Raw genomic sequence first — 17,406 nt, 5'->3', positions numbered from 1 at the left:
AAAGAATCTCTGCAACAAGTATAAAAGTTGTAAAATTGGGATAGAAAAACAGGAGAATGGAATTCAAAGTAAAGAGACAACAAAGAAATTTTCGAATTGAAACAAGAATCTAAAAAAATTCATTTAACTTGACAATTAAATTTATGTTAGGCAACTACAGGAACCCTTAAATATGTTAAAGGTACTTTTAATTTAGCACTTTGAAGAGATATTTGGTTAAGTGCTTGAATTGTCAGTCTTTATTCTGCTATAGACTTATGTATGAGTTTGTACTCAAGAACAGGAAATCTGTTCTTAATTAAAATCTTTCCCAAGTGGGATAGTGAATATATACATATATACATACACATATATACAAATGCTAAGAATTTAACATGATGGATATCTAGAGGAAAAAATACCATTGTATAAATATGACCTCTGGTCCCCAAATAACATAAAATTCATATTTCATTATGAAATGTAGACCCTTTTCCCATAGGTAGGTCGCACAAACAGTAAATGCTCTAGCAACTTCTGATTTGCCCAACTTAGGCATAATGATATGCAGCATTTTTAAACCGTGAATAAGAACTCTCCATTCTCTTTTTTCATTAATTTATCTAGAAATATTTGCCTCTTCCTTCAGGGCAGTCTTTCTGTAATGTCAGGACCAGTTAATATTTTCTTCATGCTATTCCTTTCCATTTCATTCACATTATTCATGAGTTTAGTCATAAAATATTTCAGTCACATGCTTCATTTTAAAATCTACTGCACAAAGAATTAACAAGACTTATTTGCTCATAGTTCTATCCACCTCTGCCTAAGAATGGTAGAATGCAATCATTGTATAACAGCTTTTAATATTTTCTCAGTAGATGTTACGCTATGACTAACATACTCAATTACTGATGTATTACCAAAAGAAGAGAATATCTGTAACCCAGGATTGAACTGTCGGGTTCTTAATGCTCTCTAAACTTGGTTGTTTTCTGGCAGATGTTTTATTGCCCATCTAAGTGATATCACCAGTGATGTACTCTCCAGAGTGGTGTTTCTTCAACCTTGGCAACTTTAAGGTGTAATCTGGCTGGAGAATTCTGGATATTGAAGTCTACACATCTTAAAGTTGCCAAGGTTGAGAAACACTGTGCTGGGGCTTACTTCTGTTGATACTGGTTTTTGTCAGACAAAACATGGATTCTATGGGAGGAAGGAAGGCACCAGTTTGAACGTAGTGGGAAAATAGTTTTGTGTTTACTCTGGTGGTAGAAGAGGCATCAGTACAGTGTGGTGTGGATTGCTCAGTTTTAAACTAGCCTAAGTTTCAATGTAATTTGACAAATCATAGTGGGACAAAAAGTCAAAAATCAAGGCTGATATAGATTGTTTATTTCCAAAGTCCTTTCATTATATAATGGTAAAGTCAGGACAAGGTTGTTCTTAGAATAATTTTGACAAAAAAAAAATCCATTTATGTTATTTCAATCCTCATCTTATAGAATTAAATTAACTAGAATAAGCTTATGTGTTGGGCAAGGATACAAAGGCAAGTTATTTTCAAAAACAAGGAGATCCCATACTCATTTGTCTGATTCTTTTGTTTTTCATAAATAAATCTTATAGGGAACATATGTGAGAGAAAATTTCCCTAATCAACACCCAAGGTACTGAAAGCTCTTCTTTAATTTTTACTCTTTTATATGGACTAATAACTATATTTTTACTCCTCTATTCATGAGGCCTTCCTTAGTAACCTAGAATTTGGTTTAATAATTTTCCCATGACCTTCTCCATGTTCTTTTGGATTATACATATTCCTTTTTAATGACGCATGCACAAATGTTGATGCTATGAGAGCTTTCACCCCCACATTTCAAAATACTAAACAGCTTCAGTGTGGAAGAAAGCTCTCTGTTTGCACTCTGAGGTAAAATCTCTTCCCCTAGGACTGTGTGGGAAAAGACAGAAGGTTTTCTTACACCAGTCTGTTGTGGGATCTATGAAACTGTCAGTGGGAATAAGTTTGATAAAAAACAATTACAGGAAACAACATTTCCCATGAACTCACAGAAAGTATTTTTACAATACAGGAGGATTCCAGGTGACACAGCCACACATGTACAAAAAGTCTCTGCTTTAAAAAAACCCACACATATACATATTCTAGAATTTATGCTCTGGAGATGACTATTTGATTTCTAAAGTTTATAAAATATTATTTTATAATAAAATTTAAATTAATACTATAAAATAGTTAGGATAAACTTGGAAGATGAATGTTTTGATTGTATGGTAAAATGGTTACAATGTTGGTTATAATGTAATGTTAGATCAATGGGAAAATACATGAATTAATGTTTTAAAGTTTACTTTGAATTACGGTTTGAAAGAAAATTTTTATAACATGATGTATCAATGAGATTTGACTCCAAATAGATTGGCAAGAATGAATAATGGAACTTCCAACAAATTTAATTTAATCAAACTACAGGTACATTTATACTTTATTGTTGTCAAGTGCAGGAAATCAAGGCAGTTGAAATGAATTGATTGTATTCTAATACTCTCTACAAGAATCTGAAGTACTAACAGATAAAGCAAATCCTGCTGCTATGCTTTCCTACCTTTCAGTTCCAGAAAAAAGAATGCCAAATGGGCTGGTCTTTATGCGTCTATACATTTGTGTGTTTGGGTAAATGTGTCCCTTTGTTTGAATTTATGGAGCCAATTAACATCTGAAATTTAGATGCAAAAAACTGAATAGTGTAGTCCTTCAGTTAACAGAGTGTAACAGAGAATATCAGCAACACAAATATACCGTGGGAATGGAGTACAATAATGGAAGCCATTTTGGTGATGAACAGGGATGAATACAAGGTGGCACAGTCAACTCCTGCCCTCTAGAAATGGTTGCTTACCCATTCTGGTAGTGAGGGTTAGCCCTTAGTCATCAAAATGTGAATCTAATTATGCCCTTTTTTTCTAAAAAAAAAATTTACACTATGTTTTTAGTGTCCTAATATAAGGAAATATTAATTATCAATTATTTTATTGTGTATCTCTATCTTTGTATCATATTATATATCTATAAACAATTCCCTTTTTAGAACATGAACAGATAAGAGATTAAGTTTTCTTAATATATGAAATAAATAAGTAAAATATATTTCAAAGAAGTATAATTCCAAGTGAAATTTGGTCTCTATGTTTTATTGTTATAGATCCCAAATTGTCCTTTTCATACACAAGAGTATAATAGCAACAGATTGAGGAAACTGCAATGTTTACAGTAATATGGAAAATCTTGCTTAATTAAATAAACAAACCGCTGAGGAGTCCGCATGCATGGAATAATTCAGACATTAACAGAAAGAACAATAAAAGACATATTTTGCAATTATTACAAGCTCCGCATCAAAGCATAGCCTCTTATCTAAGAGCATTTCATGTAATTTTTATCTTTACTGTGGACAGTTAAACACTAAGCAACTATTACATTATATAAATGCAATTGTTTCTTATGGTAGAATGTAAATAACACCCACTGACAGATCACTAGAACTGAGAATTTAATTCTTCCATTTTCCATAAACACTATAAAAATAGATTCATCTCCAAACCAGATGTTTACATGCAGGATATATTTCAATGGGGAGAAAATTAACAAAGAATATCTAAGCATCAGACAAAAGTTTTCAGTTAGGAACTTGGCAAAGGGGGGCAGGGGAATTTAAATTCCTTTCTTTACTCTTTCACTTAAAGTTTGATACATCCTTTTGGATTTTCTATTTACACTCTTGAAAATCAATCAATTAAATGTCATTCTAACTTCATCCCTAATTATTTCTAGATGAAAATAGGAACAAAGTTTCAATATATAAACTTCAATAGTTTAACTTTATGGTGGATAGATAATTAAATGAAAATATTAGCTACTTATAAAAGATTGCAACTTATTTGTATTATGATCTTAGAATGTCAAGTGATGTCAACTTTATTCTATTAATTCAGCATATATTTAGAATTCTGATTATAATACAAGCTGAATTTAATTTAATCGAAGAACTATCAAGACTTTGCTTCTCTGGATTAAAACTCAATGTTAGGTATCTTCATGCACTGTTATTTGATTACTTGCTTAATTAACGTATTTTTCTCTTCTTTATTTCAAGTCAAATCGCTATGACTCATTACATGGGTTTTACGCAAGGATCGCTTTAGAACCAATTTCAAACTCTTGTAGCATCTCTCTATAAAATGAGCTTCTGGTGACTATTTTTTCCTTGGCTCATTGTAAGCCAGTCATTTTTGCATGCATGTTCCATATTTTTGCAGGAGTTATGTGGAATTTAGGTCAAAGTTAAGAGCAAGCAGTTAACTTTTTCTCTTAAATTTTCCATTGTTTTTTGCAGAACTTTTGACAGTGATAAATAGAATAAGTAAAAAGCCAGATATATTGCTGTTCATGTTTTTTAAAAATGAAAGTGAAATTTTACCTCTCATCTCACCAGTATATTTTCGATAAAGCATGAATCATTCAAACACTGTGTTTCCAAGGGACACAATGTTTATACATTGAAGGATTATGTCTACTGGAAAGTCATTTCAAAATTATATAATAAAATACACATAAAAAGAGGATGAATTGGTGTAAAGATAGAAATGTCTACAATATATATTTTAAAAGTACATTTTAACATCGTTTGGGTAAAATAGAAATTCCAAGGCCATTATTGGAAAATCTTGTTATATAGAACAATAGGAAAATATTAACAATATTTTTTAATTGTTAATCACCTGAAAACATTAAGTCTAATCTTTAAAAGGCAGATAGTTAGACTCGCATTTTGAGAACTACTATGTTTTGAGAGTTTTCACATCGTATAGATCTTTTCATAATATTAAACCTTAAGGATTTTTAAGCGCAATGGAATGTTAGTAGACAAAAGTGATCAAACCCTTAAAGTGTTAACAACAAAAAGCATTTCACTTGGAATTAGACTATGTGCTGGGTGGTGGTGGGATTGGGTGTTGAGGTAGCGGTTGGTCTGTGTTTTCTTCTGATATATGGTGTGTCCTAGTGTGCCATCCGTTTTTTTGTAGATTAGTATATCTAGGAATGGTAGTTGCTTGTTTCCGTTTCCATGGTGAATCTGATTTTGGAATGTGTGCTGTTTAGGTGTGTTAAGAAATTGTTTAGGTTTTCTTTTCCATGGAGCCAAATCACAAATGTGTCATCGATGTATCTTAGCCATAGTTTGGGTTTGTGGGTGGCATTGGCTAGGGCTCTGGATTCTTCCATGAACAGGTCTGCAATGATGGGTGGCAGTGGTGATCCCAAAGGGGTCAATGTATCTTCAATTTCCTTGTATCTTTGTCCTTTGTATATGAAATATGTGTTGGTTAAGCAGTGTTCTGCTAGTTCCATGAGGTGTTTGAGTGGTTGGTATTTATTTTTGATGATTTCTAGGATTTCTTTTATCGGGACTTGAGTGAATAGTGAAACCCATGAAAATATATATATATATTTCGGCAAAATCTCTTCTGCCATCATCAGGCTTCTGTACAGACAAACACAATACAGAAGCCTGATGATGGCAGATGAGATTCTGCCGAAATGCTGCTACAACTTTAAAAGCACAACTATAATGACGTGGGAAAATACCAGAACAAAGCTGAATACCATACATGTAAGTACCCGCGAAAACATAAGAATATATATATATATATATATATATATATATATATGTATGTATATAGGTGTGTGTGTGTGTGTGTGTGTGTGTGTGTGTGTAAAACGTATATAAAAGAGAGAAATAAGATCAGTCATCTTTCTATATTATTACTCAAAGGAATGTGGGAGAGAGAAAAGATTTATTGAACTAGTCACATTGTAATATTCCAAATATTTTTATTTATCTGGACTTGTTTCTTCAGAAAATATACTCCTTTTCCCTGCTCAATTTCTGAAACACATTTTGGGAACATACCTTATTCAACTTTTCATATTACAAGCTTTTCTCCCTTTCTGGAGTCTCTGTAAAGTTTTCATGTGGATATGAATAAAATCTTGGATTTTAAAAAGAAATATAAGAAAATTGCATTCATTCACTCCATTCATTCATTTAGTCGTTCATTAAGCCGAAAGGTTAGACTTCCTCATACAAGCTACTACGGGCTTGTAGAGAGGAAGCATTATTGCAGAGCTAAAGAAGGCAATGCAGCAGATGATTGCTCCGGATAGAAGCAACAGCCAAGGTATGTACTTATTTATAGATGCCTACAGGGAATGCCTGGGGACGAGAGAGAGAACTTCTTAAATAGAACTTCTTTCTGCAGAGCTGATGTTTATAATTCCAAGACAAATAAATTCTAGTAGGTCAAGAATTGGCACCCATATTTCCAAGATCAGAGAGGTCACCAAAGTCAACCTGATATGTTATATGTGGCATTGGGGATGGGACATGTTGCTACACCACCATGATGTCCCAGCTTCAGTGCCTGTGTTTCACGAAGGTGATAAACTTAGTTTATTGCACTGTATATCACAGGTGTCAAGCCCACAGTATCATGCTGCCATCACATAATGTTTTGCGACATTTTTCCCATTCAAAGAGCTCAGGTGGGCGTGGCCTGTGCATGACATATCTGGCCTGCGGGTTGCCAGTTTGACACCCTTGCTTTCTGTATTCATGCCTGCCACTTAGATAGTTTAGTGGGGCATGGGTTTTATTACATTTAACGTGAAAAACCTAAGTCATCATAATGTGGCATCATTATATGTTGCTAATCAAATTGTACAACATATCAAATATTTTTTTTCTATTAACCATTCTTTTCTCCTTCTTCCCTTTCAAAGAAGTTGAGAAGAAAACAGAATTCTGAGTCAAAAATGCTCTTAGATGCAATAAGAGGTTCCCCCACTTTTCTGAGATGCTTTCTTTGAAAAGAAATGAAATCTGTCTATTATAATGTTATATTATATATAATATCATTATCTATCTATCTATCTATCATCTATCTATCTATCTATCTATCTATCTATCTATCTATCTATCTATCTTTGGTTATTTGGGTTTTCTCCCGCGTAAGATTGGAAGTATCTAGGCAATGTTTTGAAGAAGTCTCATTCATCATCTTCAGGCTTGTGTCTTCGGCTCTGTGCTTCTCAGAGTGCTATTATTATTATTATTATTATTATTATTATTATTATTATTATTATTATTATTATTATTTATAAGGGGCGTGTATAAGTGCACCATCGTGCCTCCTGTACCTGTCCTATTGTTCCCATTTATTTGTACCTATTTCCTGTATTTTTACTCATGTTTATACTTATACCTATTATCTTGTAAGTGATTGACAAATAAAATAAATAAATAAATAAATATTTAAAATTTTCCAATTGCACTCTATTCTTAATAAATATATGCACAAAAAAGCATACCTTCAGAGAAAGAAGAAATGGTATTCAATCCATTTGCATATATTGAAAGGTAAATCAAGGGTAGAGAGAGGAAACCCTTTCAAACACTTCATCTTAGTCATTCCCTTAAAGCTATGAAGCCTGTTTCCAAAAGCTGTCTTGGTTCTGGGGAAAAATCATATTCTGTCTCTCAACAGCAATATGGAGGAAACTAGACATTTGCTCAAAGTGGAAGAAATATACTCTACTCTTCTATGTTGTATATAAATAAAAAATAACTTTCATGGTGTCACTTGGCTTTTATCTAAGACCAACATCTCAAGAGAAAAGAAATGCTTCTTTTTAAAAACAGTACAACTTAACACTCTAAATATATTGGATTACTACTCTCAGTATTTACAGCCAGGGATGGCCAAAGGCCATGACTGTTGTGGTTTGGCATATCTAGAAGACTATGATCCACTAGAGAGATGCCATGCCATTTTCTTCTGGTCTATTCATCATTCATTTAAAAAAAATGGAGAAAAAACATGCTGCTGGTAAATAGGAGAATGTAGGACTATTCACCTACTCCAGAAGTCTGATACAGGAAATAGCCTGAACCATTCCAGGTGTCTTGGGCATCAGTTTATTACTTTGTTGTCTTGATTTTTATTTATTTATTTTTATCCCACATTTATTATTGTTTATAAATAACATTTTTTTTTAAAAAAAGCAATATACTGATACTTGTTCCATCTGTATAATTACGGGATCAGAGGTGGTATTCAGCAGGTTCTGACCAGTTCTGGAGAGCCAGTAAAAGAAATTTTGAATAGTTTGGAGAACCGGCAAATACCACCTCTGACTGGCCTCGCCCCTATCTATTCTCTGCCTGCCGAGTCCCAGCTGATCGGCTGGGTCTTCTTTTGTTGCCCTGCACAGGAGAATGGAGCTGGAAAGCAAGGAAAAGAGCTGGAAAGTGGGGTGAGGAGGGAATGAGATTTTGCAGTAACCTTCTCCCAGGAGTGGGGAGGGAATGGAGATTTTACAGTATCCTTCCCCTGCCACACCCACCAGAACCAGTAGTAAAAAATTTGAATCCCATCACTGTATGGGACTGTAACTTTTCATCCCAGCGTGGGGTAAAACTGACAAATAAGCAAGAGCTTTCGAAGTTCTGAGGCCTCCTCGATTTAACTAAGGGCTGTACTTGGGTATTTAAGCTGTGCCTCTTTAATGTATTTGTCAAAAACCTGTGACTGTTTGGGGGCAAGTTTGCCACACACCACCTTTTCTTTAAGAAACACCCATGTCAATTTTTCTTCAGGATGAGGAGGTTTGCCACTAAGAGAAGGATTGCTAGAAAATGGAGAAATATTTTTTTTCTTAAAAATAATGAACTAGCAGCATATCATTTTTCCCATGTGTTTTCCCACATGTGCAGGGTCCACTTTTTTCGACAACCAAATGTTGATCCAGCAGCTGATCATGCTTAAGGCAGGACTAGAACTCACACACATTTCTAGCCTAGTGCCAAACTAACAGTCTTAACCTCTTATCATTTATAACCAGATAGACAGACAGACAGACAGATGCATGCTATTTGCTATAATCCTTTCAAAAATTGAGCCACAGATGTAAAATTCCCAGTAAATGAGCTTGGGGACAAAGCACCTCCCTATGTGAGCTCTTCAAATTAAACCCAAATAAGAGCCATCTATGCCTCAGCTACAGATAATTGAAAATAAACACCGAAGCAACATATTTATTCAGTTACTATATGATTTTATATATTGATGAGACAATGCATTAGTTCTTTTTACCAAGAGCCCTGTGAACTTGACTTTCTTTGACTATCAAGCAGGTAGTACAAATAATGATTTTATTTCTCTTTTTGCTTGATGTTTTTGTCAGAAGTAAATTATTATCTTGTAGCACTAGACATTTGCCAATGCAGCAGCAACCCAGACTTCAAACTTCTTTCAGAGATGTAACACAAATAATATGTCCCTTTTGGAATAACCAGGCGAAGTAGAATTAGATTCTATTTCCATATGGGCAGAGAAATAAATGTTTGCAATGTTTGTGTCTTCTTAAATAACTCACGGCATTTATATCTACCAATTTCAGAACCAGTGCACACACAAGCTTCACCTTACATTTATTTTATAAATAAATAAATGAAATAAATAATTCACCAAAGCCTGCATACTCACAGGATGGTCTGATTTAAAAAAAAACATCAATTCAACTGGGCAATTGACTGAACACACAGGCTACAAATTCTGAGAGCTGTAGCAGCAGAGCTTCTAAAAGACAGACAATGGGGAAATTGTTCCTCAGTTCTGGCAAGATATCAAATATTATTTTTTGAACATATACTTCTTCAAAATTGCAAACTACTGATTTGATCAGGAAAGGATTATATTCTTTAATATTTATGTCTTGGTTGATGCCATCTATACCTGCCATCTCTCTATTTCCATGCTGCTATTTCCTATCCATTCTGTGTAGGAGTAGAGTAACACGCCTCCCCTTTGTTTGGTTAGGAGTATAATTGCCTAACAACCAATAATAAGTCAAAACTGCTCAAAAGCTCCTAAGTAGGCAGTTATGTTTATATTCAGGTCAAGTAACCTATGATTATCACTAAGTGTTGTATCTTATGATTCTTGATGACTGTATTTTATTTTATTTTTTCTTATGTACTCTGAAAGCATATGCACCAAAGACAAATTCTTTGTGTATCCAATAAAGAACTCCTATTCTATTCTATTCTATTCTATTCTATTCTATTCTATTCTATTCTATTCTATTCTATTCTATTCTATTCCATTCCATTCCATTCTATTCTGTTCTATTTTCAGGTCAGATACATCCTATGAAAGCCAGATGATAAGTTATTATAGGACACAGCCCCGTTTTTCCCCATCTGTGCTTCAACTCCTGCTAAAGGCAAGCTACCGATATGATTTATTTCTTCAGCCTCTGTCCTGCCCTAAAACTTTCTGGAGTGTGAATAGAGTATGAATGGGAGAATCAGTGGTGATCCACCACACCAGCCTGTTAAGGAGTGGGAATATGCCATGCCTGGCTTTTACTTTAATCAGATGGCCAAGTTGAATAATAGTCAAAGAAAAGCACAAGTAAAGCCCCCCTTTCCAGAATATTTCATTAATTCCCCAATCCACTCCAGTCTAATCTAGACTGGGCTTTTTTTGGTGGGGTGAGTCTCTCATTCAATTTCTAGCCACATCCATAGCCTTTTCTAAAATCTATAGCAGTAGCAATGCCTGGTGGACTGAGAAGCACTAACAAGAGTTGGCAGTGGGAAAGGAGGATCATGTCATAAAAAGGTAGAGCAGTAGCTAATAAGAGAAGCGTGATTTGTTGTATTGTCCCAAACTAATATTCATTTTGTTCTTCTCTTCCATTCCCCTGCCTAGCTTCCTAAAATTATGCCAACATTCCTAGGAATTGATAAAACTGCTATTCTATGGTCTGGTGAAGATCTGTTGAATAGTTCGGGGACCCCAATTTAAAGTTACTGTTCATGTATAACTGGGGAAAAATTGACTGAAATATGCAAGAATCAAAGCCAGACAGTTTACACATGACATAGCTATATAATATGATTTGTTTGGTTGTTTTAGCACAATCTGTAATCCACTCTAATGTGGCTTATTTAGCAAACCAATGTCAAAAGTACTAAGCTAAGTGAACTAATGCTTTGGCTCAGTAGAAGGAAATTTCTTCTCTTCTCATAATAATCTTCCAGGGTGGAATATTATTTCTTAATAAAATAGCACTCCTGAATCTAAGCAGCAAAGAAGCTCAGCCTGTGAGGCTGATATCTATGTGAATTAAAGAGATTTGACAAAAAGTAGAAACATCTAGTCATTCAGTCACTGTATATCTATGTGTGGAGATGCATATATGAAAGTTTATTTTAGAATCAGTCTGCTTAAAGATTAAGACTTTTAATACACATCGCCTAGTCCCAACTATTGTTCTTATGTTAGACAACTTAAATGGGGATACCTGACCAGCTGATAAATTAGTAACATGCAATGCTCATATGATGAAGAAATAAAGATGTACTCACTAACTTTTTGTTTCCATGCTGTTAATGGAAGAATGCAGAGGCATGCAGGAATGTTTAATGATCTTAACTATTGTGTTAAATTGATGAATATATCCAAAGAAATCTTCAAGGTTAGACATTTTTTTCAACAATAATTTGAAATTCAATTCTTGCATTAATTATTCCGCACCAAAGCAGTCCAAAATTTAAACTACAGTTAACAAGTTCTGTGAGCAATGCAAAATAAAAATGGAACCTATTGCATAAAGGCAGTCTTTGTTTTTTTAAAAAATTAAGGAACTGTTTTAAAGGAATAATATTTTGTTTTTCTACAGAATCATGAAATATACTATCATTTTAAAGTCTCGCCAGAGGGAAATATCTAAAATTACATTGAAATATATAGAATTACATTGATAAGTGTACCAGTTTTGCTTTCGGACCATACACATAAGCAACAAATATAAACAAAAGTTCTACATTTATATATAGCATACGGAACCTCAATCCCAGTCCTTCAGCTGCTAACTTTCCTTGCCAAATCTTCCTATAAATGCCCAGAAATATTCTATTTTACATAGTATGTATGCCTATGGTATCTAATTTTTTAAAAAGTCACTTAATTCCATTCTATTCTTTCAATAATCTTCTCAAAAGAATAGAATATTGCCACAGCTTGTAGAGTTTTGAAGGTGACAGAACAGGACCAATTGGTTTTAAGAATTATTGTTGTCTTTCATTCTCAAAAACTATTTTCCAATTTTGAAAAGGCAGATTATTACCCACTGAAAGTCAGCTCTCTTAGAAAGAAGACTTAGCTGAATCATTAACTTCATGACTCAAAATAGCCTTTGTTTCCTTTATCAAACATCATCATATTCTCCTCTTGCTGTTAGCCACACTTTTAAAGTGTAAGAAGTAAAGTTAGATACATTATTGAAGTATGCTAATTTCCTGTAACATATTCATCCAGATCTAAAAGTTATTTAGACCATGGTAAAAGTTTAAGCAGAGTTTCGATACTTCAAACAAGTGAAATATATTTCTAAAGTATCTATAAGGCATTAACAGAAAATGAACATAAAAGTTCTAGAAAGGGGTTTCCACATTTCCCAGACTTAAATTTCATTGAAAATCTTTGGGAACATCTTTAATATGCAGTACATGCAAACTGATTTAAGAATATTTCTAAGCCAAAAGAATTGTGCAAAAGAAGAGTGGGGAAAAATCCAAAAACAAGACTAGATTTTTAGCCTGCTATGGGAAATACGTGATTTCTGCCAAGGAACATGTAACAAAATACAGACTGAAAGAGTGAGTAAATTTCTTCACTTGCCATTTTCATATTTCTTATTCTGAATCTGTAAAACAAACCTGCACATACACTAAGCACACATTCACAGTTGAAAAACAACATTATGTTTAAGTTGGTATAGCATAGAAGTTACAATAGCTTCTAACCACTTAGAGCAGTGATTCTCAAACTGTGGTCCCCTGACTTTGGGGGGCGGGTCACGCTATCCACAAAAGCTTGAAAAAATGTTATGATTTAAATCTTGAGTTAAGATTTAAATGGTGGCCCATGGCCATAATCCATGGCCACAAAAGGTATTTAAAGGCAATCCGTGGTGAAGAAAAGATTGAGAACTACTGGCTTAGAGATTTACACAAATACTGGAATACTTTCTTCTGTCTTGTCAATCATGCTGCTTTTTCCAATTTGGTGGTCTCCAGTTAAGTTTGGTATACAGCCCCCAAATTCCTCATCTAAATGTATTCCCAACATTGCCAGAAACCACTAGAAGGGGAAAATTGCTTATTACCCAACACACCTGGCATTTAAGAGAATAACCAGACAAAATACATTAAGCCTGAGAACTGCAGAGATGAATAATTACTTGTTATTAAATACTTTTCTTAAAACACTTACTAGAGCCCGAGATAAATATTGATACATACACTCATTTTAGAAGAGATCCCTGGCCTCCCCAGTGGCTTTCACAGGATGCTTTACTAAATCACACTGCTTCACAAAACCTCAATGGTCTCCATTCTAGCTAAAGGCAACAAGGGGGTAGAATTTGGTTCATTAAGACATTTCAGCATCTTCTTAAGTGTGAATAAATAGAAGTGCAATCTGTATAAAAATGTAAGATATTAAATTGAGTAAAAAGTAAACATATTTTACAAATGTTAAAAGTGATTTACTTCTAAATTGAGTTTACTACATTCTTCCCTAACCTGAAGCTCCTCCAGATGTGTAGGAAGTATAACTCCCAGATCAACAACCAACATTGTTGTCCTTGCCCAGGGAATTGGAACGAATTATATTGGGGCTTGAATGTTGTTTGGGACAAAAAAACAACACACAAATGACTGCCATTTCACCCCTTGGAAAACAGTAAGACTGAAACAATGCTAGACAGATCAAATTAAAAAAAACATACAAAAGTGATAGGGAGAATATTTCCAATTTCAAAGGCTTTCTTTTGAAGGAAAAAGAAAGTTCACAGAGCTCTTGCCTGCTGCAGCATAGTTGTAGTTTAAAGATTCACTTGTACTCTGCAAAATTAGCTCCTTTAGAGACTATCCTAACAAACACTATTCCAAATAAATAGATTCCTGTATGTCCACGGTTATAAAATTCTGCATTTTAAAAAAATATTCATTAAATATGGCCTGGAAATTTAAAAAAAAAAAATCCTGGAAGAAGGCAATAGCAGACAAGTTCTTACTAAGAAAAATGCATGGATATGTTGAACCCAACTTGGATAGACTTCATTGAAAGCTGTTGTTAGCCAAGGTTCTAAGGCATATGATTTACCAGCCCAAGTTTTCAGACATTAATACATTCCTTGCAAATGGAACAGCAAAGAACAAAATGAAAAAGATATTGAGAACCTGGAAATTTGGGTGGAACATAATAATCTGCTCTTAAGGTATATTTACCCCAGCCAATAGGAACTAGCAATCTTAGATTATAAACTATGTATTTAGTGCCCTAATAAATAATTTTATGTAGATTAATTTTATTTTGTTAAAATATGTGTAGTTCCCAGACTCATACCTATGCCAAGGCTCTAAAAGACTTTCCTGTTTCCAAAATGAAACTATGTTAAGCTTTCCCGGTGTTAAAATCTGTTTATGCAGGCTCATAAAACATTTTAATTGTTGGAAGTGCTATATAAATGACAAGGAGCAAGAGCATCCGTTTACTTTGGTGCTAGATGGTTAACAGTTTTTGTATACAGGACTGTCTAATACAAACACAATAGGCTCATAAATTGAAGCATAGATAATTTATTATACTCCTAGACCAACAAACAGAGCCTTATATCACACTAAACAGTCAGGGTCTCTACAGCAAACAAAGCATTCCTCAAAGCATTTATTGTGTGTGCATGGCCCCTTGCAGGGAGTCCCAGTAGAAGCATGGATGAGTTTGTGAGGGAAAGTATATGGTGAAGTGATAATTTCAGGGTTAAGATTTTTTTGTACCCAAATGTCTCAAAATCAGGCTCGGGGTCATAATGACACTGAGAAGATTCACCTACCCTATAGCTTTGACAAAGGATAAAAACATTAAGTAGTGTATCAAGGAGGAAGAGTTGGAGATCCAGCAGGACTCAAGAGAGAGCTATAGAGATCAGGCCACAGCAAAACTGGCAGTTTTCAGACTTCAGATCAGACATCAGACATTGCTTGGTGTTGTCTGCAAGTTTGATTAATTCCCCTTCTATCCCATCATCTAGATCATTTATGAAGGGTTCAAAAGCAGTGCACCCAAGACAGAGCCTTGAGGTACCCCACTACATACTTCCCTCCATGTAAATGTAGTTTCATTGAAGACTACATGATGAGTATGATTGGTCAGTCAACTTCAAATCCATCTGGTGGTTTCTATCCCACATTGTTCTATCTTACCAAGAAACAGACTGTGATCTACTCCATCAGATGCCTTACTGAAGTCTAAATAAATTATATCCACATAATTTCTCTGATCCACTAATTTAATCACTTTACCAAAGATTTGGTACAGAATGATCTGTTTTTAGAAAACCCAGGCTGGCTTCTAGTGATTATTTTGTTTATTCCTCGGTGCTTGCAAATCTACTGCTTGGTTGTCCTTTCCAGGATTTTTGCAAATATTGATGTCAAACTGATTGGTCTGTAGTTTCCTGGATCCACTTTTTCTCCTTCTTGAATACTGGAATCACATCTGCTCTCTTCCAGGCCTCTGGCAGTTTTTGCCCTTGCTTCAGAAACTCTGATTATGTTCAGTGGTTCCAAGATCACATCTGCCAACTCCTTCAATACTGGGATGTAAACCATTTGGTCCTGGTGATCTGACCTCATCTAAAGTGGATAGGTGTTCTTTTACCATTTTTTTTTACCTATTTTGATCTACCTTCCTATTCTGTCTCCCACTGATATGCTTTTTATAGGTTGGGCTGTTTTTCTTGTGCATAAAGATAGATAGAAGGAATTAAGCTGCCCGTCATCTTTTTACTATTTTCTCCCATTAGTGAACTGATCATTCCCTTGACTTATTTCTTTTTCCTTAAATATTGAACTAAACTTGTTGTGCTACTTTTGGCATCAAAAGTAATAAAGTATTAGTCAAAGCACAGAGAGAAGCTACAGGAAGAGTGGAGAAAGAGGAGAGAGAGAGGAGCAGATTAAGACACTATAAAAAGCTGCATTTGAAATTTCCTGCATAGAATTTATTAAGCTAAGGCCACAGCAGATATTAAATATCAGTGTGAATAGAGACATGCTGTGTACATGTGTCTGGACATTTCCTGTCTTTTTTTCTCACCCTCCAATACACACATAGGTAACAATGTTATGTAAGTCTTCCTAAGTATGTAGATATTTTAACGCAGGGGTGTCAAACTCAAGACCCAGGGGCCAGATCCGGCATGTGGGGTGCTTAGATCTGGCCCATGGGCCCGTCCTGAAAATAATAAAGGACCAGCCCATGGTGCCTCTGCCAGCGAAAAGGGAGCTTGGGATGACCACATGCAGCCCTCCCTGGCTCTGTTTTGGGCCGCAATGGCCTCCTGCAACCTCTGCCAGCAAAAATGGAGCTCAGGGAAGCCGCACAGCAGAGGGTTGCAGGGGGCTGTTGTGGCCAAAAACAGAGCCTCAATGAGTGACATTGAGCTGGCCATTCTCCCCTGCCCCTCCCAAGGTCAAACACAACCCTGATGCAGCCCTCAATGAAATTGAGTTTAACATGCCTGCTTTAATGCCTTAAAGAAGGGACATTATTCCTTCTAATATGATTAGTAAAGTGTCCCTTTCAATGCTTTGCATAGCCTTAATTAGTACGAATTAAATGTTCCAAATTTGATTCCAGAATTTCACAGCTCACAATAGTACAAATGTACCACCTGTCAGTTCTGAAAAAAGATGCACCTATTTTTTAAAAAAGTTGCAGATATATGCAACATTCATGCCTCCAAGTTCTTCTAAGAACATTTTTGGAATTTAATCTGAAGCACACAGCTGAACTAATTAAAAGAATAACTAATTAGTATAATAACTGTAGATGCTACATATAGCACATTATATGAATATATTGCATGCTTCCTGCAATTTCCAGGGTTGAAAGATTAGATAAAGGTGGCATAGGCTTATGGTTACATTTGTCAAATGAAAACATTGTAGAAAAAATTTTCTACTTGCAATAAAAAAAATCACTTTACTTTCATTTTGAAAAGACTAGTCAACTGAATTAGTTTTCGGTAAATAAGTGATAGTCACAAGATTCAAACACGTTCATTTGTTTCAGTAGAACAGTATACAATACTTAAAGTAACTAGCAACATTATAATAAAAGTAATTGCATTAATGTAAGTGGCATTTATTTGTTATATCTCCAGGTTTCAAATGATCTTTTGGCAATGTATTAGGAGCTAACAAC

General features: G+C 34.7%; 1 protein-coding gene across 1 annotated transcript in view; it reads right to left on the bottom strand.

Moving 5' to 3' along the window:
* Window positions 1–17,406, bottom strand: part of ADAM12 (ADAM metallopeptidase domain 12) — a 287,867-nt gene that overhangs the window by 237,765 nt on the left and 32,696 nt on the right. The gene's annotated exons all lie outside the window — the stretch shown is intronic.

Source organism: Pseudonaja textilis, chromosome 4 (assembly GCF_049901715.1).
Source record: "Pseudonaja textilis isolate UNSWEBS1 chromosome 4, rPseTex1.2, whole genome shotgun sequence".
Taxonomy (NCBI): domain Eukaryota; kingdom Metazoa; phylum Chordata; class Lepidosauria; order Squamata; family Elapidae; genus Pseudonaja; species Pseudonaja textilis.
This window is presented reverse-complemented; position numbering and strand designations above follow the sequence as displayed.